The following is a 24,256-nucleotide window of genomic DNA, read 5'->3' on the forward strand; positions in this document are numbered from 1 at the left end:
TAGAAAGAAAATCACAGTCACCGTGTAACACCCCTGGTGTTACTATAACTAAAACTTGAGCATGACATCATAAGCATTGGCATTGCATATGTTTGATACACCTAGAGTGCATTTACTAGGCAAAAATTTCAAACAAGTTGTATTGTTTTAATGTTTTGCAAATAGGACCCTGGATAGGAAGCTTCAACCCTAAATTGGTATTAAAGGGGTAAAACTTAACCCAAGTTGCTAAAACCTAAAGGCTTTAAGGAAGAGTCATAAAATGTCCCCAAAAACAAAGTGGAATCACAATTATACCCCTGGGATACCAGAAACCCTAATTGGAACCCTGGAAAACCCTAAAACCAAACCCTAGGGGCCTAAGTGCAAAATTAGTCCACTTTTGGACTAAAGTGCAAAAACCAAGTCAAATAAGGTTCTTAAGTCCCTTGGTTCCCAAATGTGTGGACTTGAAAGCCAAATGTTGAGTTTTGGACTTAAATGCAAAATGGACCTCATTTAGGTTCTATTCTAAGTCTGAAAATCAGAGAATGGGCTCAACTTTGGAGCCTTGTAACCTTTTAAATATGGGATTTTTGCCCTAGGCCACCACATAAATTTTGTAAACCTATTATAGGAGAGCAACTTTGATGCAGACATCTTCTATTGTTGTTATACAAAAATTAGAGAAAAACACACCCAAAGTCAGGCTGTCAGACAACCCTAGGACTGAATTTCCAGTAACAGTGGACTTAGGCAGGCTTTGAACCTGATTTTGAGTTGGATTCGGTAACTATTTTATGGTGAGCTCCGTGGCAAAGTTGAAGATGAACTATAGGTCTATAACTTTAGTATAGAGACTTAAATCAGTCACCACAGTAAATTTGGAGGAAATTCGAGTTCAACATTGGCTGTCAGGTTCATCTGACTGAAACTCGCAATGGTACAGTAGCCTGGATTGGATCAGGCTGCCAGCGCGGAACTCTCACCACCGACGATACCTCCGCCGTGATTCGTGTCGCTGGTGTTTGGATTCGTGCGGGTGGCAAGTAGATAACGTCGCGGGGTGAAAGTGCATCGCCGTCGGTGAGCTGGACTCCACTCCGGCTAGCCGCCGTGCCCCTCCCCTGCGCACTGATCTTTCGGATAGGGTTCTCACCGCCGTCGTGCTGTCACCGTCGCGCACCACGTGCCTTAGCGCTGGATCTCGTCACAGTGAATTATGTGGTGCATGTCCGGTGATCACCGGAGAACCTGCCACGGTGAAAGCCACTTATTCCACGCACAGAGCTCGTCTCTCCTCCGGCCGCCAGCACTGCTCGGTCGAATTCGCCACCGCCGCTTGCTACGTCTATAAATTGACCCCGCCCCGAGCTCCGTAGGGTAGTAAGCTAACCAGCCACCTCGAATTAGCCCCGACCGTTCGCTGAGATCCGCGAATTCGAAGTTTCCCCTAAATCGATCTCCGCCACCGTAAAACCCACCCCACCGTGGCCGAACCGCTCTAGTAAGGCTCTGCTTAAATTGAGTGTTGTTTCTGCAACTCCATAAGCTTGTGCCGTGACGCCCGACTACTCAATCCGGCCCCGGATGAGCGGGAACGTTTGCCCATGCTCACGGTTTCCGCCGTGCACATGGACAAGCCGTTCTCAGGGTGTTCGTGCCAAATTGTTGGGTGTTCCGAGGTCCCTGTTAGTCGCTAATGCCTTCCCGATCGCTAGCCGTAGTATTCAACACCCGCCATGACCAGTACGGGTTGCACCAGGGTTGATCTGTGTGCACGCCATGGCCAGGGGTACTCGTGGGGAAGAAAAGAAAGTAGAGGGACCTGTCCGTAAGTTGTCTGTGACCCTGGGCAACAGTAAAGAAACCGGATTCCAGTTAGTGCAAACCCTGAGGGTTTTTTCGCAAAACGGCCAGCGCGGGCGCGCGCGCGGGCGCGCGCGCAGTCGCGCTTCTGCCTGGGTCTCGGGCCGACTGGGATAGATTCAGCCCAACACTGTTGGGTATTTTCCTTTTTTCTTTTTCAGGAGAACTTTAGAAATATGTAAAAAAGGGTAGAAAAATGATAAAATTGTGAAACTAATTTTCCTAGGCTTGTTATTTTCCCTAGAATTTAGTAAAAATAGTTTTGTGATTTTTAGTGGAAATAAGAAATTTTAAGGTATTTAAAGTGGTTAAAAGTATTAGTTATGGATTTTTAGAAAATAATGGGTAAGTCCAAAAATGCCCAAACTTTTTATGGGAACTTAAGGAAATATTTAGAAGCCTTGGGTAGGATTTGAGTTGATTTAGACCATGTTTGATAACTAGAACCCAAAACCACCCCCCTGCCCTTTGAACTCCTTTACCGACTCCGGAAACCCTAAGTTCTCGGAGTTCCGTGAAGGAAAGTTATATTCAAGACATAGATAATAAGTTTATATTATCTTTGCATCCTCATGAGCATCCCATGGCATCCATTCTTATACATATGTATGGTTATGATTAGAATGTGAAGAAGAAATTGAAGTAACTGAAGAGAAGACACCACCACCTTCGGAATCTCAGGCCGGAAATTGTTTCTACTTTGATATCTGCGGATCCGAGCCTGACTCACCTTTGAACGAAGGCAAGCCCCGGTGCATGCAACCCCTTTCCTTGTGTTTTTAAATAATTTTCGCACACTTTAAGTCTAGTGAAACGTGCATTAAGTCTATAGGAATTGCTTGGAACCCTTTGATGCATTGTTTTCCTTGATATCCATACCTTTATAGATACTTCTGTGAAGTATCAAAATTATGATTTACAAAAATGCTTAGCCTTGCTTAGATCTTGTGGATAGAGGTTGTCCTCAGTCTAACCCGGGAGAGGATGGCTTCTACCTGCAAGAATATTTTCGTTTGGAGCAATAGTGGGATCTTACTGCAAAGTTCCCTGTGATGCTCTTTCATCCTAAGGAACAGACACAATCCTAAGGATGGAAATACTTAAATTGAGACTTGGGTTAGGAACAGGTGATGTTCTACCCAGGTTGATTAAGGATTGATGCGTATGTAGGCGTGCTGACCGAGGACCCTTTAACTGGTCACATGCCTCGTCATGGGTAAGCCTTGCCTCGGGCAGACTAAGGCCAGAATAAGATAACACGAAATGGGCGTGGAGCGGTGGCGAGAGTAGCGTGTACCCTCCGTGGCAAGAGGCTGGACGGTGGTGTATCTGTGCTCTCGGTTTGCGTGAACCTGATCTGGTCTTAAGAACCCCGGTGGCAGGTTGACATATGCAAGGGTTAAGTGCTACATATGTCGTGTGATTGGAGATCCTCAGCTGAGTATAATCGATTCGGATCGCCGTACCTTCGCGGTTATGAAGACTTGGTCACTTTTCTACAACCTAAAGTCAGGATGTGAACACTATGGATAAAATGATGTTGTATTGATGAGATGTTGAAATTAGACTAGATGCAAATAGAGTCTATTAATACTTAATATGGCGTTAAAAGATTGAAAGTAAGGACACACTTTAGTAAGCTATTTCTGCAAAAGTATAAGTTGATTTTTGCTAAAGCCTCTCCTTGATTCATATTTATCCAGCATACCCTTGAGAGTCTTTTCCTTAGTCGGGTAAGACTTGCTGAGTAATTCCATACTCAGGGTTTATCCCTTTGTTGTTTTTAGGTGAGGAAGTGACAAATTTTTGTTGCTTTTGCTCCAAGGTGGTACCAAATGAAGAAAAACAAGACTGAAGTGCGGGAGGACTCGGTCCTCCACATAGGATCTTTTGCTTATAACTTATCGGGAGGAGTTTGTGCCTCCCTTGGTTTGTATAATATTACTACTCTGCACTCGCTTTAGTTCTGGTCTGTAATAAAATAACTTAAGCTTGCTTTTAAAATAAATGTAATTTATGTAATCGCTTCCGCATTTCTTTATCTCCGATGTTCTGTAATGTCTGCAAGACGGGTGAATCGTTCCTGGTAAGGTAAGGAAAGATACCGAACTTGTCAAGTGACTTAGGAACATCTACAGGGTGTCTGATGTCTGTTAGACAAGGACAACTGTAGGTGGGCCTAATTACTTGGGAGGTTCCGTCACAGCTGGTATCGGAGCGTAGCCCTTCTTGGCAGATATCATGAAGCATCTTCAAAAGGATTTTCAAAAGTCTTACCTAAAAACTCTTTTCTCTTCTTACCTAAGTATTCTGAAGAGTCTATCTTAAAGACCAGATAGGAAGAGTGCAATGTATAGAAGGGTGAATCGACTAAGGTTGATTCTGTACTTACACATGCATCATGCTAAGAATTATACTAATAACATTTTCCCCTTAGAAAGATGCCGCCACACACAAGGCTAACGACACGCAAGTCAATAGGACCAATTGGAGTACCCCGGCATCAACTGTCCCCTCGTCATGAAAGCAGTAGCAGTGGAAGTAATGACCCCATAAGAGATCTTGAAGCCCGAGTGAGTCGACTTCAAGCAGCGCTGCAACACAGGACCGATGCTTGGGTCGCAGACGGAGATAGAATCAATGAACTAAGAAGGGACATCCGTCACCTACAGGATCAGCTTGCTGATCGGGACTTAGCACTTGACTGGGCAGTACAGTCTCGCTTGCTGGCATGTGCTAAGGAAGCTAGGGCTCAGGCCCGAATTAAAGAACTTAGCTCAACTGTCGACAACCTGCAGGTCTACTGCAATACGTTGCATGAGGAAGTCCATGTACTATACTCACAATTACACCCTAGTATGCCTGCACACCCTGCTGAGGCGGAAGCCGGACCCTCTCACATTGCGGGACGCGCGCTAGGTGGGGAGTTAGACCTTTTTGAGCCCCCTCCTTCCTTGAGGTTGGTTGACGTCTGGACTCCCACACCTGACGATGAGGCCGCCAAGAGTAATGGGCAGCAGGACTAATGGTGTAATAGAAGTAGAGTAGTGTATTGTAGATTGTACTGTTGTATAATAGGTTGAACTTTTGTATAATGGGTAATGTATCCTGTTATGAAATATCGAGTCTGTATCATTACTTTTTATAGTAATGTAAAATGGAAGGTTTCTCTGGCATATTATGTTTACTTCAAATGTTCTTTGCCACAGATGCCGACCAGGACTCGAGGACAGGACGCAGCAGGAACTTCTGGGGGAAGGGATGTTACCCCAAACCCACCTCCAGTTCCTCCCACATTAGCCGAGGCGATTGCCGCCTTGGTGAATGCCACCGCAGACAATACCCGCTTCCTTAGGGAAATGGCGGGTCAACAGCAATTCCAGCAGCAGGCAGGAAGGGGTTATCATCAAGGCCCCCGTGAAACCACCTATCTGGACTTCTCTGAAACCCGTCCACCCCTATTCGTCAAAGCTGAAGATCCCCTAGAAGCCGATGAGTGGATACGGGTTATTGAACAAAAGTTTGGTCTTCTCCGTTGTTCAGAAACGCAGAAGCCGTTATTCGCAGCACAACAACTACGTGGTCCTGCCAGTACCTGGTGGGGAAATTTTGTGGCTATTCAACCTGTCAACCATCAAATCACCTGGGAAGAGTTTAAAGCAGCCTTCCGTGAGCACTACATACCCGAAGGAGTGCTGCATATGAAACAAGAGGAATTTATGAAGTTAAAACAAGGAGGAGATACCGTTAATCAGTATCTCAACAAGTTTAATCACCTGTCGCAGTATGCCATCGACCAGGTGAATACTGATTTAAAGAAAAAGAACTGCTTTATGAGAGGTCTAAATGACTGGTTGCAGAGAAAGATGGCCACATGTATAGATCTCACGTATGGAAAGGCTGTCAGCACGACCTTATCTGTTGAAGCAAAGTACGCAAGTTCTGGGAAGAGCAAGGGATTCGGTGGTGAGAGGCCTAATCAGGGCCAGGCGAAGAAGCAACGGTTTGTGATCCGGCCTTCAAGCCAAAATCGCACTTTTTCTCGTCCACCCTCATTCCCTTTCAAACAGCCAATCATTATTCGCCCCAACAATACCCCCACTACTCCAAATCAGCCGGGTGCCCCAGGCACTCGATTCCCTGCCTTGCCTAGTTCTTCAACTGGGTGTTTTAATTGCGGCAAGTCGGGACATTTCATCAAGGACTGCCCATATCCTAAGCCAAATCAATCAAATGCTCCACAAGGATTTGGGAGATCAGCTCAGCCCAAAGGAAATGCTGTGGGGAAAAATACAAAGAAGACGGGGCGTGTATATTACACCCAAGTGGCCACTACACCGGAAGGAGAGCCGGTGATGATGGGTACGTTTCCCGTGGCCAGTCACCCTGCAATTATTCTTTTTGATTCTGGTGCTTCGCATACATTCATTAGCAAGAAATTTGTGGAGCAACATCAAATTGCATGCCATGAATCAAAAGAGGGATTTAAAATTCATTCACCTGGGGGACATATTTTTACTCAAGAAGTGGCCTATGAAGTGCCAGTAACAATGGCCGGACGGAACTTTCCTGCTAACATGATTGTTCTGAAAGGCCAGGATATAGATGTAATTTTGGGTATGAATTGGTTAACTCAACACAAGGCAATTCTCAACACTGAACTCAGAACCGTCAGGTTGAGCTATAATCAAGAAGAGATTCTTTTGTCTCTCCCCGTAACAAATCCAACCAAAGCTTCTGGTAGAGTATATGAAGCCATTGTACCGGAGATCAAGAACATTCCGGTAGTATGTGAGTTTCCAGATGTATTTCCGGAAGATTTGCCTGGACTGCCCCCTGAAAGAGATGTAGAATTTGTAATTGAGTTAAAGCCCGGTACGACTCCCATCTCCCGAAGATCGTACCGTATGCCCCCTAATGAGTTGGCGGAATTGAAGATTCAATTACAAGATCTACTGAATAAGGGATTCATCCGGCCAAGCTCGTCCCCATGGGGTTGCCCCGCCATTTTTGTTAAGAAGAAGGATCAAACCTTGCGGATGTGCGTGGATTATCGACCCCTGAATGAGGTCACCATCAAGAATAAGTACCCTCTTCCAAGGATCGACATCTTATTTGATCAGCTGACTGGGGCGAGGGTATTTTCCAAAATTGATCTCAGGTCGGGCTATCACCAAATCCGTATTCGGCCCGAGGATATACCGAAGACCGCGTTTACTACGCGGTACGGATTGTTTGAATACCTGGTAATGTCTTTCGGGCTCACAAATGCTCCTGCCCACTTCACCTATTTGATGAACTCGGTGTTCATGCCCGAGTTGGACAAGTTCGTGGTAGTCTTCATCGACGATATCTTGATATATTCTAAAAATGAAGAGGACCATGCTCAGCATCTACGGATTGTATTGACGCGCCTGAGGGAACATCAGCTGTATGCCAAGTTCAGCAAGTGCGTGTTTTGGCTGGAAGAAATTCAATTTTTGGGGCACGTGTTATCAGCTAAAGGGATTGCGGTAGATCCTAGCAAGGTCAAAGATATTCTGGAGTGGAAACCCCCAACCACTGTTCACCAAGTCCGGAGTTTTCTTGGACTAGCTGGGTATTATCGCAGATTCATACCAGATTTTTCTAAGCTTGTGAAGCCAATCACAAGTTTATTGAAGAATGACATTAAGTTCAATTGGTCTTCTAAGTGTAGTGAAGCCTTTGAGCAATTGAAGACATTATTAACCACTGCTCCGGTATTGGCTCAACCGGACATCACCAAGCCTTTTGATGTATATTGTGATGCATCTGGCAGTGGACTCGGCTGTGTATTAATGCAAGAGGGCCGAGTAATTGCGTATGCTTCACGGCAGTTGCGCCAACATGAGGAGCATTACCCAACTCATGATCTGGAGCTAGCTGCTGTGGTTCATGCCCTAAAAATTTGGCGTCACTATCTGCTGGGAAATATCTGTCACATATATACAGATCATAAAAGTTTGAAGTACATTTTCACCCAGTCAGAATTAAATATGAGGCAAAGACGATGGCTTGAGCTTATTAAAGACTATGAACTAGAGATCCATTATCACCCAGGCAAAGCCAATGTGGCGGCAGATGCACTGAGCCGTAAGGCTTTCTGCCACTGTCTTATGGTGAAGACCTCCGAGAACACTTTATGTCAAGAAATGGAGAAGCTAAACCTGGGGATAATCCAACAAGGGACTCTGAATCAGCTAAAGCTTGAGTCAATCATTTTGCAAAGGATAATTGATGCTCAAAAAGATAATCTGGGTATGAAGCACATACGAGAGAAGTTATGGGCTGGAGTAGCCAAATGTTTCAAGGAAGACGATCAAGGTGTGATATGGTTTAAAAACCGCATAGTAGTGCCAAAGAATGAAGAACTCCGCCAGCAAATTCTTGATGAAGCACATCTTAGTCGTTATTCTATTCATCCCGGAAGCACTAAGATGTACCAAGACTTAAAGCAACATTACTGGTGGACAAAGATGAAAATCGAAATTGCACGCTATGTGGCTAAGTGTGACACTTGCAGACGTGTCAAGGCCATACACATGAAAACTGCTGGTCCATTACAATCTTTGCCGATCCCAACATGGAAATGGGAAGACATAAGTATGGACTTTATTGTGGGACTGCCCAGGACGGCCAAAGGGTATGATTCTATTTGGGTTATCGTTGATCGACTCACAAAGATTGCCCACTTCTTACCTGTCAGGGTCACATATACAATAGCCACTTATGCAGCATTATACATTGCCCGTATTCTCAGTCTGCATGGTGTTCCGAAGACCATTGTGTCGGATCGTGGACCTCAATTTGTAGCCAAGTTTTGGGAAGCACTTCACAAATCCTTGGGTACTAAATTACTCCACAGTTCGGCTTATCACCCTCAAACCAGTGGGCAGACTGAGAGAGTCAATCAAATACTGGAAGATATGCTGCGGGCATGTGTTCTGGACTTCTCACAGAAATGGGATGAATGTTTGCCCCTAGCGGAGTTTTCATATAATAATAGCTATCAAGAAAGTATCAAGATGGCACCCTTTGAAGCTTTATATGGACGTCGATGTCGTACTCCGCTAAATTGGTCTGAACCTGGAGAAAGGTACTTCTTTAGGCCTGATATGGTGAAAGAGGTCGAAGAAAAGGTTCAGAAAATTATTCATAATATGAAGAAAGCTCAGACTCGACAAAAGAGTTATGCAGACCGACGACGACAACCCTTATGCTTTCTGGTAGGCGATTATGTCTACTTGAAAGTTTCACCAATGAAGGGTGTATCGCGTTTCGGGGTTAAAGGGAAGCTTGCACCCAGGTACATTGGTCCATTCCTGGTACTTGAGCAATGTGGACCAGTGGCATATCGACTTCAGTTACCCGAAACCTTGTCTGCTGTGCATAATGTGTTCCATGTGTCACAATTGAAGAAGTGTCATCGGGTTCCTGATCGAACCGTTGAAGTGACAGATGTTGTCCTTGAACCGGACTTGACATATTCTGAGCATCCCATACGAGTCTTGGATCAAAAGGACAGGGTTACCCGGAGAAAAACTCTCAAGTTTTATGAGATACAGTGGAACCAGCATTCTGAAGATGAAGCTACTTGGGAAACTCAAGACTTCTTGAATAAGAATTTCCCAGGCTTTCTAGCCTCATGTAATTTGTAAAGTGTATATAGTTATTGCAATAAAGGAATGAACCCCCACATCACCCCTGCCTTGTACCAGAAATAAGGAAATAAAAGTATTCCGTGTTTTCTTTTCCATTACTTACCCTAGGACTTTTAATCTCGGGACGAGATTCTTTTATGGGGGAAAGGATGTAACACCCCTGGTGTTACTATAACTAAAACTTGAGCATGACATCATAAGCATTGGCATTGCATATGTTTGATACACCTAGAGTGCATTTACTAGGCAAAAATTTCAAACAAGTTGTATTGTTTTAATGTTTTGCAAATAGGACCCTGGATAGGAAGCTTCAACCCTAAATTGGTATTAAAGGGGTAAAACTTAACCCAAGTTGCTAAAACCTAAAGGCTTTAGGGAAGAGTCATAAAATGTCCCCAAAAACAAAGTGGAATCACAATTATACCCCTGGGATACCAGAAACCCTAATTGGAACCCTGGAAAACCCTAAAACCAAACCCTAGGGGCCTAAGTGCAAAATTAGTCCACTTTTGGACTAAAGTGCAAAAACCAAGTCAAATAAGGTTCTTAAGTCCCTTGGTTCCCAAATGTGTGGACTTGAAAGCCAAATGTTGAGTTTTGGACTTAAATGCAAAATGGACCTCATTTAGGTTCTATTCTAAGTCTGAAAATCAGAGAATGGGCTCAACTTTGGAGCCTTGTAACCTTTTAAATATGGGATTTTTGCCCTAGGCCACCACATAAATTTTGTAAACCTATTATAGGACAGCAACTTTGATGCAGACATCTTCTGTTGTTGTTATACAAAAAATAGAGAAAACACACCCAAAGTCAGGCTGTCAGACAACCCTAGGACTGAATTTCCAGTAACAGTGGACTTAGGCAGGCTTTGAACCTGATTTTGAGTTGGATTCGGTAACTATTTTATGGTGAGCTCCGTGGCAAAGTTGAAGATGAACTATAGGTCTATAACTTTAGTATAGAGACTTAAATCAGTCACCATAGTAAATTTGGAGGAAATTCGAGTTCAACATTGGCTGTCAGGTTCATCTGACTGAAACTCGCAATGGTACAGTAGCCTGGATTGGATCAGGCTGCCAGCGCGGAACTCTCACCGCCGACGATACCTCCGCCGTGATTCGTGTCGCTGGTGTTTGGATTCGTGCGGGTGGCAAGTAGATAACGTCGCGGGGTGAAAGTGCATCGCCGTCGGTGAGCTGGACTCCACTCCGGCTAGCCGCCGTGCCCCTCCCCTGTGCACTGATCTTTCGGATAGGGTTCTCACCGCCGTCGTGCTGTCACCGTCGCGCACCACGTGCCTTAGCGCTGGATCTCGTCACGGTGAATCATGTGGTGCATGTCCGGTGATCACCGGAGAACCTGCCACGGTGAAAGCCACTTATTCCACGCACAGAGCTCGTCTCTCCTCCGGCCGCCAGCACTGCTCGGTCGAATTCGTCACCGCCGCTTGCTACGTCTATAAATTGACCCCGCCCCGAGCTCCGTAGGGTAGTAAGCTAACCAGCCACCTCGAATTAGCCCCGACCGTTCGCTGAGATCCGCGAATTCGAAGTTTCCCCCAAATCGATCTCCGCCACCGTAAAACCCACCCCACCGTGGCCGAACCGCTCTAGTAAGGCTCTGCTTAAATTGAGTGTTGTTTCTGCAACTCCATAAGCTTGTGATGCTCACCGTGACGCCCGACTACTCAATCCGGCCCCGGATGAGCGGGAACGTTTGCCCATGCTCACGGTTTCCGCCGTGCACATGGACAAGCCGTTCTCAGGGTGTTCGTGCCAAATTGTTGGGTGTTCCGAGGTCCCTGTTAGTCGCTAATGCCTTCCCGATCGCTAGCCGTAGTATTCAACACCCGCCATGACCAGTACGAGTTGCACTAGGGTTGATCTGTGTGCACGCCATGGCCAGGGGTACTCGTGGGGAAGAAAAGAAAGTAGAGGGACCTGTCCGTAAGTTGTCTGTGACCCTGGGCAACAGTAAAGAAACTGGATTCCAGTTAGTGCAAACCCTGAGGGTTTTTTCGCAAAACGGCCAGCGCGGGCGCGCGCGCGGGCGCGCTTCTGCCTGGGTCTCGGGCCGACTGGGATAGATTCAGCCCAATACTGTTGGGTATTTTCCTTTTTTCTTTTTCAGGAGAACTTTAGAAATATGTAAAAAGGGTAGAAAATGATAAAATTGTGAAACTAATTTTCCTAGGCTTGTTATTTTCCCTAGAATTTAGTAAAAATAGTTTTGTGATTTTTAGTGGAAATAAGAAATTTTAAGGTATTTAAAGTGGTTAAAAGTATTAGTTATGGATTTTTAGAAAATAATGGGTAAGTCCAAAAATGCCCAAACTTTTTATGGGAACTTAAAGAAATATTTAGAAGCCTTGGGTAGGATTTGAGTTGATTTAGACCATGTTTGATAACTAGAACCCAAAACCACCCCCCTGCCCTTTGAACTCCTTTACCGACTCCGGAAACCCTAAGTTCTCGGAGTTCCGTGAAGGAAAGTTATATTCAAGACATAGATAATAAGTTTATATTATCTTTGCATCCTCATGAGCATCCCATGGCATCCATTCTTATACATATGTATGGTTATGATTAGAACGTGAAGAAGAAATTGAAGTAAGTGAAGAGAAGACACCACCACCTTCAGAATCTCAGGCCGGAAATTGTTTCTACTTTGATATCTGCGGATCCGAGCCTGACTCACCTGTGAACGAAGGCAAGCCCCGGTGCATGCAACCCCTTTCCTTGTGTTTTAAATAATTTTCGCACACTTTAAGTCTAGTGAAACGTGCATTAAGTATATAGGAATTGCTTGGAACCCTTTGATGCATTGTTTTCCTTGATATCCATACCTTTATAGATACTTCTGTGAAGTATCAAAATTATGATTTACAAAAATGCTTAGCCTTGCTTAGATCTTGTGGATAGAGGTTGTCCTCAGTCTAACCCGGGAGAGGATGGCTTCTACCTGCAAGAATATTTTCGTTTGGAGCAATAGTGGGATCTTACTGCAAAGTTCCCTGTGATGCTCTTTCATCCTAAGGAACAGACACAATCCTAAGGATGGAAATACTTAAATTGAGACTTGGGTTAGGAACAGGTGATGTTCTACCCAGGTTGATTAAGGATTGATGCGTATGTAGGCGTGCTGACCGAGGACCCTTTAACTGGTCACATGCCTCGTCATGGGTAAGCCTTGCCTCGGGCAGACTAAGGCCAGAATAAGATAACACGAAATGGGTGTGGAGCGGTGGCGAGAGTAGCGTGTACCCTCCGTGGCAAGAGGCTGGACGGTGGTGTATCTGTGCTCTCGGTTTGCGTGAACCTGATCTGGTCTTAAGAACCCCGGTGGCGGGTTGACATATGCAAGGGTTAAGTGCTACATATGTCGTGTGATTGGAGATCCTCAGCTGAGTATAATCGATTCGGATCACCGTACCTTCGCGGTTATGAAGACTTGGTCACTTTTCTACAACCTAAAGTCAGGATGTGAACACTATGGATAAAATGATGTTGTATTAATGAGATGTTGAAATTAGACTAGATGCAAATAAAGTCTATTAATACTTAATATGGCGTTAAAAGATTGAAAGTAAGGACACACTTTAGTAAGCTATTTCAGCAAAAGTATAAGTTGATTTTTGCTAAAGCCTCTCCTTGATTCCTATTTATCCAGCATACCCTTGAGAGTCTTTTCCTTAGTCGGGTAAGACTTGCTGAGTAATTCCATACTCAGGGTTTATCCCTTTGTTGTTTTTAGGTGAGGAAGCGACAAATTTTTGTTGCTTTTGCTCCAAGGTGGTACCAAATGAAGAAAAACAAGACTGAAGTGCGGGAGGACTCGGTCCTCCACATAGGATCTTTTGCTTATAACTTATCGGGAGGAGTTTGTGCCTCCCTTGGTTTGTATAATATTACTACTCTGCACTCGCTTTAGTTCTGGTCTGTAATAAAATAACTTAAGCTTGCTTTTAAAATAAATGCAATTTATGTAATCGCTTCCGCATTTCTTTATCTCCGATGTTCTGTAATGTCTGCAAGACGGGTGAATCGTTCCTGGTAAGGTAAGGAAAGATACCGAACTTGTCAAGTGACTTAGGAACATCTACAGGGTGTCTGATGTCTGTTAGACAAGGACAACTGTAGGTGGGCCTAATTACTTGGGAGGTTCCGTCACACACCGGAGTTCGTATGACTGAAATATTGGTCTGGCTGGTCTTAGGTGGACTGGACATCATGACAGATGAGTAGTTGAAAGTTGGGGTGATCGGATGATCGATGAATAGTAACGATGAATAGTAACGATGGTGAATAGTGTCGATGAATAGTAATGGTGAATAGTGATGGTGAATAGTCGTATGAACGAATGATGAACGATGAATAGTGACGATGAACGATGAATAGGAACTATGAACGAACGGACGAACGATCGAATGATCGGACGAACGAACGATCGGAATTTCGGCATCATAACGACAGGACAAAGATTATCTGGAAGAACAATGAATAGGGACTATGAACGAACGATGAACGATGAATAGTAACTATGAACGAATGATGAACGATCGAATGATCGAACGAACGAACGATCAGAATTTCGGCAGCATAACGGCAGGAAAAAGATTATTTGGACGAACGAACGGACGAACGATCGAATGATCGGACGATCGAACGATCGGAATTTCGACAGCATAACAGCAGGACAAAAATTATCTGGAAGAACGATGAATAGGGACTATGAACGAACGATGAACGATGAATAGGAACTATGAACGAACGATGAACGATCAAATGATCGAACGAACGAACGATCGGAATTTCGGCAGCATAGCGGCAGGAAAATGATTATTTGGACGAACGAACGGACGAACGATCGAATGATCGGACGAACGAACCATGAACGATCGGACGAACGATCGAACGAACGAACCAACAAACTAAGAACAGGGGGACGAACGATCGAAGAACGAACGAACGATCCTTGTGCTAGTGTGTGCTTGTGTGGAACATGGAGTGGGTGTGTGTGTGGGGGGGGGGGAAGAGAGTTGTCATGAAATGGCTTGGGGTGGGATGAGAGGAGGCCCTTGCCCCTCTATTTATAGCCATGGTGGGGGGATTAGGGGGAGGGATGAGAGGATTAGTGGGAGGATGAGAGGATTAGTGGGAGATTAGCATGTATTTGTCTTGTATAAGTGAGATTAGCTTGTAGAGCTCACCGTATGACACTGGAGGCATACGTATACGTATGATCATGAGAAAAGTTATGAAGAAAATATTTATAGGGACTTGAAAAATGATTCTGAAGGTATTTCTCAAGAGGAAAATACTTGGAGATATATCGGTGGAATATCTGGGCAATATTTCTGGAAAGAACTTGAGGGGGATCACTGGGGAAATATCTGGGCAGTATTTCTGGAAAGAATTTGAGGGGGGTCACTGAGGAAATATTTGTAGGATATTTTGAGGAGGATTTTGGAGAAAATATTGACCACTATATTTTATTTGCTGATATCAACTCGCAAACAAACATTTTGAAATGAAATTTGAAATTCATTTTGAATTTAGAGCGAGTTTGAGAAAATTTCAGGATTTGAATTTTTGGGATGCTACAGTTTCTCCAAGATTGCTAGGCCAATGACAGCCTTGTTGGCAAAGAAGGTTGAGTTCAAGTGGACCCCAGCATGCTAGAAGTCCTTTGAGACATTGAAAGAGAAGTTGTCAACGGTGCCAGTACTGATTTTGCCAGATGTTCACAAGCCATTCTCCGTGTATTGTGATGCTTCGTATACCGGACTAGGATGTGTGTTGATGCAGGAAGGGAGAGTAGTGGCATACTCGTCCCGACAGTTGAAGATTCATAAGAAAAATTATCCTACTCATGATCTAGAATTAGCAATCGTGGTTCATGCTTTGAAGACCTAGAGACATTATCTTTATGGGCAGAAGTGTGATATCTACATGGACCACAAGAGTCTCAAATACATATTCACTCAGTCAGAGTTAAACATGAGGCAACAAAGATGGCTAGAGTTGATCAAAGACTATGAGCTGGAGATTCATTATCACCCGGGCAAAGCAAACGTGGTTGCAGATGCTCTTAGTAGAAAAAGTCAAGTCAATATGTTGGCCACTCACTTGATGCCGTTCGAGCTAGCGAAGGAGTTCGACAGATTGAGTCTCGGATTTCTGAACAACTCCCAAGGAGTGACAATTGAGTTAGAACCCACCCTAGAGCAAGACATCAGGAAAGGTCAGAAGGATGATGAGAAGATCAACGAGATCCGGTAGCTAATCATAAATGGAAAAGGCAAGGATTTCCGTGAAGATGCAGAAGGAGTGGTATGGTTCAAGGACAGACTGTGTGTTCCCGACATCAAATCGATCCGGGAAATGATTCTCAAGGAAGCCCATGAGACAACATACGCTATACACCCTGGTAGTGAGAAGATGTACCAAGACCTGAAGAAAAGATTCTGGTGGTACGATATGAAAAGGGAGATAGCAGAGTATGTGGCTGTATGTGACAATTATCAGAGGATTAAAGCTGAACATCAGAGACCTACAGGTTTGTTGCAACCATTGCAGATTCCTCAGTGGAAATGGGATGAGATCGGAATGGATTTCATAGTCGGTTTGCCTCGCACTCGTACTGGTTATGACTCCATCTGGGTAGTAGTGGACCATTTGACAAAGGCGGCCCATTTCATACCAGTCAAGACCACCTACAACAGTGCGGTGTTAGCCGAACTATACATGTCTTGGATTGTGTGCTTGCATGGCGTTCCGAAGAAGATAGTATCAGACAAAGGTACCCAGTTCACCTCTCATTTTTGGCAGCAGTTGCATGAAGCTTTGGGCACACACTTGAAGTTCAGCTCAGCTTACCACCCACAGACAGATGGTCAAACTGAGAGAACCAATCAGATTCTGGAGGATATGTTGAGGGCTTGTGCTTTGCAAGATAAGATAGGTTGGGACAAGAGATTACCATATGCAGAATTCTCTTACAACAACATCTACCAAGCTAGTCTGAAGATGTCACCATTTGAAGCGCTCTATGGGAGGAATTGCAGAATTCCATTGCATTGGGACCAACCTGGTGAAAGACAGGTGTTCGGTCCAGATATTTTGCTTGAAGCCGAAGAGAACATCAGAATGGTCCACAGAATTTAAAGGCAGCGCAGTCCAGACAACGAAGCTATGCAGACACCAGAAGAAGGGAACTCAGTTTTGAAGTGGGAGACTATGTCTACTTGAAGGTGTCACCCATCAGAGGAACCAAAAGGTTTGGAGTCAAAGGCAAGCTAGCACCCCAATATATTGGGCCATATCAGATTCAAGCAAGACGTGGAGAAGTGGCTTATCAACTCAGCTTACCAGAGAATCTGTCAGCTGTGCACGATGTGTTCCATGTGTCTCATTTGAAGAAATGCTTGAGAGTGCCAGAAGAGCAGTTGCCAGCAGAGGATCTTGAAGTTCAAGTAGATCTGACGTATATTGAGAAGCCAACTCAAATTTTGGAGACAGCAGACTGGGTCACTCGGAGAAGTACCATTAGGATGTGCAAAGTCAAATGGGGTCACCACTCAAAAGAAGAAGCAACCTGGGAAAGAGAGATGAATTGAAAGCCAAGTACCCTGAGCTCTTTTCTAGCCAGCCCTGAATCTCGAGGGCGAGATTCTTTTAAGGGGGGTAGGTCTGTAACACCCTGATTTTGGGGGTATAAAATTTCTTTCTAATTATCACCCAAAATCATGTGTTACTCTTCCTTTTCTCACTCTAGGCTTTCTCTCTCTAGATCCTCTCTCCCTTTTTCCTTTTGATTAGAAATAGCTTAAACTAGTGGAGATTATTTATTTATTTTTGTCAAAACCTTATGAGTCATGACATGTTGCATCATGCTGAGCTTAAAATATTCTTTGAAGTGTGGCACAAGTTTGAATTTATTTGAATTTGAAACCTAGTTTGAATTTGGATTTGAAAACCCTATAGAATAAGAAATAGAAAAGGAATTAGTAAATCCAGAGAAAAAGAAAAAGGGAAAGCAACCCAGTCGGCCCACTAAGCCCAGCCAGGCCGCGCGCCCGCGCCGCCTAACAGGCAGACCCCGCCTGTCAGCGGCAGTTCTCCCTCGCGCGCGCCCTCCCTATCTCGCTCGCTGCCCAGTGGGGTCGATCTGTCGACGCCAGTTTCCTTCACCCGCACGCTCTCTCTCTCTCTGTCTCGCGGGCCCGGATCGCCAGCCACCGAGCCGTTGCCCCGCGCACCCCTTTCTTCTCTCTCTGTGCCGTGGGCCTGCCATGTCAGTTCCGCCCCCTCCGCGCTCGCCGTGGACCAGCGCGAGCGCACTCGCGCACGTTGCTGGATTTCTCGGCCACGACGCCCGCCCACGTGCCCAACTCCCTTTTTAGAGCCCCGCCGGTGCCCCGCGCACACCCCTCGCCTCATTTCGCTCAGCTTCACCCTCTCTCACGCTCTGCCCACGCCGCCAGCCATCGCCGGAGACCCGCGCCCGCGTTCCCGGCCATCCAGCTCGCCGGAGACCGCTCCAAGCCTCCTCGAGCTCCCCCCGAGGTGAGACACCCGTCCCCGTGCCCAATTTCCCTTATTGCGCCCTATGCTCGCGCGGTGATCGGCCGATTTAGCCCAGTCTAGTTCACTGGATTAGGTCCCTATGTCGCCTCTGCCTCTGGTGAAGCTAGCCGAGGCCTTAGCGCGCCTTAAGTCCCCTCCCTGTGGCCGGAATGGCTCACCGGAGTTCCTCCAGCCCGCCCGAGGCTTTCTCACCGCCGTTCTCCCCTCTCTGCCCGTGGATTCATGGCCCTTTCCCCGCCATTGAGTTCGCCGTGGCGCCTTCTTCCTCTCTGCCCAACTCCGGCGACCCTGGAACCCCCCTAGCTCACGCCTGTCTCAACTCCGGTGACCTCACCACCACGGAGAGGAGCAGCGCCGCCCTCAGCCGTTCACCCCTCCCTGGTCTGATCCTCTCCGTCTGATCCTGATCGCACGACCCAGACCGCGGGTACCGCTTCGCGCACGCGCGCCCTGCGCCCTTGGCCTACCTCTGATCCCCTCCTTCCGATCCTGATCGCACGGCCCGGACCGCGGGTAGGCCTGGGCATTCGTGTTACCCGAAAAGTTCGGGTTAGGTTATCCGGGTAATTAAAATTTCGAGTTTTAGAAAGTGTTAACCGAATTTGCGTTGGGTATTATAGTACCCAAAAGTTCGGGTACCCGACACTTCGGGTTCGGGTATCGGGTACTCCCGAAGCAACCAAATTAAATTTTAATAACAGCAACCAGAGCAGAACACGACCACAAATCACAATAAAGTTCTCAAGAATCAAGATATGGATAAAATACTAACAATCACGCAGTCACACCAAGTTGGGGTATCAGATACTAACAAATAACAATCACATAGTCACACTCACACTGTCACACATGATAAGAGAAGATACATCAAGTTCTCAAGAATCAAGTTGGGGTATCGGTAGCATAACACGCATACACGCTCAGTCGCTCACAACTCAAATGCACTGCAGACTGCACCAGACAGACGCACACACGCATACACTGATACACAGCTACACACACAAAGTCACAAACAGAAGCACACGCATACACAGTCACACAGACACTGCACACTTGCACAGCTCACCAGGCACCAGCAGACACCGGCCACCGCCCAGCTCATGCATACATAGTCTACACCACTGCACCAGCCACCAGCAGACACCGGCCAATCGGCCACCACCCAGCTCACTAGGCACACCGCACACCATTCAGTCATTCACGCACTCCACTTCACCAGGCACCAGATTAGCAGATTAGCAGATTAGCAGCCATTCTGCCATTGATGTGTTGCTTATCCTGCCATTCTGTACACGAGATTAGCAGCTCACTGATTAGCATTAATAAAAAAAGTATAAAATTATTTAAACAGTAAACAATTCATAGCAGATTAGCATCTCACTGATGTGTTGCTTGAGACTTGGAAGTGGAAGTAGCCTCGGTTCTTTTTCCTTTGCCACCATTACCAAATTCTTCAATTAGCTCTACAATTAAAGGAGTGGAAGCATGTAGCTATCAATTAGAAATGGTTAAACATCAAATACATAAAAAATGATGGAACATACCTTTTTCTATAATAGTCAATTCCTCGATATTCTCTTGTATGTTAATGGGAGTAGACCTTCTTAGCCAATCTTGGGTACATACAAGGGCCTCCAACATGAAAGGAGTAAGGGAAGTACGAAAATCATCCAAGATACGCCCACTTGTGCTGAAAAACGGACTCTGAAGCTACTGTTGATATTGGTATATCAAGGATATCTTGGGCCATGTGAGCCAAAACCAGCAATCTATGTGCATTGTCCTTCCACCAAATGAGAATATCGATCTTTTTCTGTGTCTTCACAATCTTCAGATAGGTATTTGTCAAGTTCTGATTTGGTAGTGTTGTTACTACTATTAGTCAGCTTCATTTTCTTGGCAATAACTTGTTTAAGCTTCCCTCCTGGAGCACCTTTTGCTTGAGTTGAATCTGTTTCATCTGTTGATTCTTCAATTGGTGCATAAATATTTCTATATTCTTTAAATAGTTCTCGGATACATGTCTTAATAGCAGACCATACTAGTTGTCCTCTGTCCTCACTAAAGATCTCTTCAATGGTAATCTTATGGTACAAAGATAACTTGTATCTTGGATCAAGAAATGCAGCCACAAAAATCAATAGATTGATGTTCTCCTTTTCCTTACCCTTTCCTTTCCCTCTATCCTTCTCTGGTTGTGGCTCATTCCAAACTCCCCAATACTTGTCATATTTCTCTTTCATTCTCAAGCCCATTGAAACTCGCAAAGGATCCACACTATCAATCCATGACTGAATCAACAAGTGGATCTCTCCAATCTCATGAAAGAAGGTGTTACTAGTCACATGAAGACTAGAGGAGATGCGAATAGTGAGATCATAGAAATGCTCTAGAAATTCAGCCATCTTTTTGGCATCCTCCCAATCATCCTCATTTGGGTGACCATGTCCTCCTCTCACCTTAGATAGCTCCAAAACATAGCTAATGTCGTCTTCAGCCAACTTTAAAAATACGTTCTCATACACAATCACAGCCTTCAACATTAGATATGTTGAATTCCATCTTGTTGGGACATCAAGCCTCAAAAAGGCCTTGATGTCCACCTTCTCTTCCTCTGCAATTTCCTTGAACTTTACCAACCTTGAAGTTCCATTTTTTATGTAACGAACTGCATCCCTAACACGCTGCACTGAGAGGTCCACATCTTTCAAGCCATCTCGCACAGTGAGGTTCACTATATGTGCAGCACACCTCATGTGGAGATACTTGCCATCTGCTATTGTTGTTTTCTGTAATTGTCTTCTCAAATAACCAATAACACTATCATTGGCACTTGCATTATCAACTGTTACAGTCATAATTCTATCCAAACCCCAGTCCACCAAACTTTTGATTAAGCTTTTCCCAATATCATCCCCCTTATGCCCCTTTATCTTGAAAAAGCTAATGACTTTCTTCTGCAAAATCCAATTCTCATCAATAAAACTTGCTGTCATAGTCATACACCCATCTTTTTGTTGGGAAGTCCAACAATCTGTTGTTACACTAACTCTTTGACAAGAGTCTTTGAAGAACTTCTTTAACTTGGCCCTCTCTTGGAAGTATGTACGCACAATGTCCCTAGTACAAGTTCTTCTAGATGGCACTTGGAACTGTGGGCAAGCTTTTGACATAAATTTTCTGAAACCTGACTTCTCACCAAAAGCAAAGGGCAACTCATCTTCTATGATCATTTCAACAAATGCATCCTATTGGGGGTCTGCTTCGTCGCCGAAGGTCCTATGAGAAGAAACACCTTCGGAAGGCCAGAGCAGGAACAATGCCGAAGCTACCAATCAGGGAGCTTTGTAGCGTATTTCCAGATGCATCGACTTAAAGATGAAATGACCAATCGGCCCATGTTAACCTGTGTTATGATTGTAATCATTTGTAGAGGACATGAATGTAAATTTACACTGGCTGCGCCCTGTGCCTATAAATAGGTGAACAGTACCCCCGTACAGTTCACGCTTTCGCATCTTACTTTCACCCTTGCCTTCTATCAAGCCCAAGGTACAAATGTAATATGATATTGTTTTCATGTATTCATGATTATTCAATAATAAATATTTAGATTATGTTGTCATATAATTGTTTATGTTGTTTTCCTATGTTTTATAAGCTTCATCCTCTGTTTATACATATCATATTTATGAAGGCATGTCCTTCATAACCTTCGTCCGAAGATCCTTATATCCCAAGGGAAATAATGCTTCGAAGGACGAAGGACATTAACATTTAACATTTTGTGTTGCCTTGTTCTTAATTCATAGCATTTGAGAACAAGTCCCCAACATTGGCGCCCACCTCCAGTGAACTCACTTCCACTTTTGAGCTGATGGCTTCACTCAACAATCAAGTCGTAGCACCTTCGGCTACGAAGCTCGTGCTCCCGATAACAAGCGGCTCAAGTTCAGAGCCGGCTAACAAGAAGCAGAAGAAGGAAGCACAGAGAAGGGTGCAGCATGTTGGGGTGCAGGGACCCTTCATCAAGTCAAAATGGTCTCACATCCCAATCACCTTCTCCCAGGAGGACCTTCAGCTCAAGGATTACCCTCACAATGATGTTATGGTCATATCTTATGTCATCAAGGGATTTCTGGTCCACAATGTTCTGGTTGATACAGGCAGTGCCGCGGATATCATATTTGCTAAGGCCTTCAGACAGATGCAAGAGCCAGAGGACAAGATTCATGATGCTACACACCCTCTTTCTGGCTTCGGAGGAAGGCAGATTGCAGCACTCAGCAAAATCACGATGCTAGTGACCTTCGGCTTCGTCCACAATACAAGGACTGAATAGGTTGTGTTTGACATTGTTGATATGGAATACCCCTACAATGCAATCATTGGTCATGGGACACTTAATTCTTTCGAAGCAATACTTCATCCAGCATATCTGTGCATGAAGATACCTTCGGAACAAGGGCCCATTGCTGTTCATGGGAGTTAGGAAGTCGCTAGAAAAGCTGAAGGTAACTGGACAGACTCAAAAGCGATCCACAATATAGATGGAGCCAAAGCTTATGAACAGTACAAGTACAGAAGAGAGAAGGCTGCTTCGGCTGATCAGCCGAAGCCCATGCTTCTATGTGAAGACATAGCAGAGCAGAAGGTACTGCTGGGGTCTCAACTATCTAAAGAGTAGGAGAAAGCTTTGATAAGGTTTTTATTCAACAACAAAGATGTTTTTGCTTGGTCGGCCAATGATCTCTGTGGTGTCAACAGAGACGTTATTGAACATTCACTCAATGTCGACCCATCCTTCAGGCCAAGAAAGCAAAGGCTTCAGAAAATGTCTGATGATAAAGCCGAAGGTGCTCGGAATGAAGTAAAAAGGCTTCTCAGTGCTGGTGTCATCAGAGAGGTAAAATATCCAGAGTGGCTAGCCAATACTGTTATGGTGAAGAAGGCCAATGGCAAATGGAGTATGTGTATTGACTTCACAGATCTTAACAAGGCCTGTCCAAAGGACGAATTTCCATTACCAATAATAGACTCTCTTGTAGATGCAACAGCTTCTTTAGAGCTTATGAGTATGTTGGATTGCTACTCAGGATATCATCAAATATGGATGAAGAAGGAGGATGAGCCGAAGACTAGCTTCATAACTGAGAGCACCTAGAGGGGGGGGTGAATAGGTGATCCTGCGAAAATCAAATACTTATAGCCACAAAACATGGTTAAGTGTTAGTATGGCTAAGAAGCGAGCTCTTGCTAACACAAGATATCACAGAAAAGCAATCACAAGAGACACGATGGTTTATCCCGTGGTTCGGCCAAGTATAACACTTGCCTATTCCACGTTGTGGCGTCCCAATGGACGAGGGTTGCACTCAACCCCTTTCAAGTGATCCAATGATCAGCTTGAATACCACGGTTTTTCCTTTCTTATGCTTTATCCCGTTCACGAGGAATCTCCACAACTTGGAGCCTCTCTCCCTTACACTTAATGATCACAATGAAGCACAGAAGTAAGGGAGGGGAGAGCAACACACACAATACTCAAAACAACGAGCACAATCACGCACACAAGCCACAACTTGAGCTCAAAACACAACGCGAGGAGTTCTCTACTCAAATGGAGCTCAAGTCACTATCTCAAAGAATTGAATGCGTGAGAATGGAGTCTTGGTGTCTTAGAATGATCAAAGAATGCTTGGGTGCCTCCTCCATGCACCTAGGGGTCCCTTTTATAGCCCCAAGGCAGCTAGGAGCTGTTGGAGGCATTCTTGGAAGGCCAAAGTTGCCTTCTGTCGGGTGGCGCACCGGACAGTCCGGTGCGCCACCGGACAACCACTGTTCATGTCCGGTGCGCGATTTCCTTCCATTCCTGGCGCAGCCGACCGTTGCAACTTTGGGCTGGTTGGCGCACCGGACAGTCTGGTGCCCCCAGCTGACCGTTGGCTGGGGCCACGCGTCGCGCGCGGATTGCGCGGCCGACCGTTGCGCTGGTGGCCGTTGGCTCACCAGACAGTCCGGTGCACCACCGGACAGTCCGGTGAATTATAGCCATACACTGCCGAACTTTTCCCGAGAGTGGCCAGTTCGCCGGAGACCAGCCTGGCGCACCGGACACTGTCCGGTGCACCACCGGAC

This window comes from Zea mays, chromosome 6 (assembly GCF_902167145.1).
Source record: "Zea mays cultivar B73 chromosome 6, Zm-B73-REFERENCE-NAM-5.0, whole genome shotgun sequence".
NCBI lineage: Eukaryota > Viridiplantae > Streptophyta > Magnoliopsida > Poales > Poaceae > Zea > Zea mays.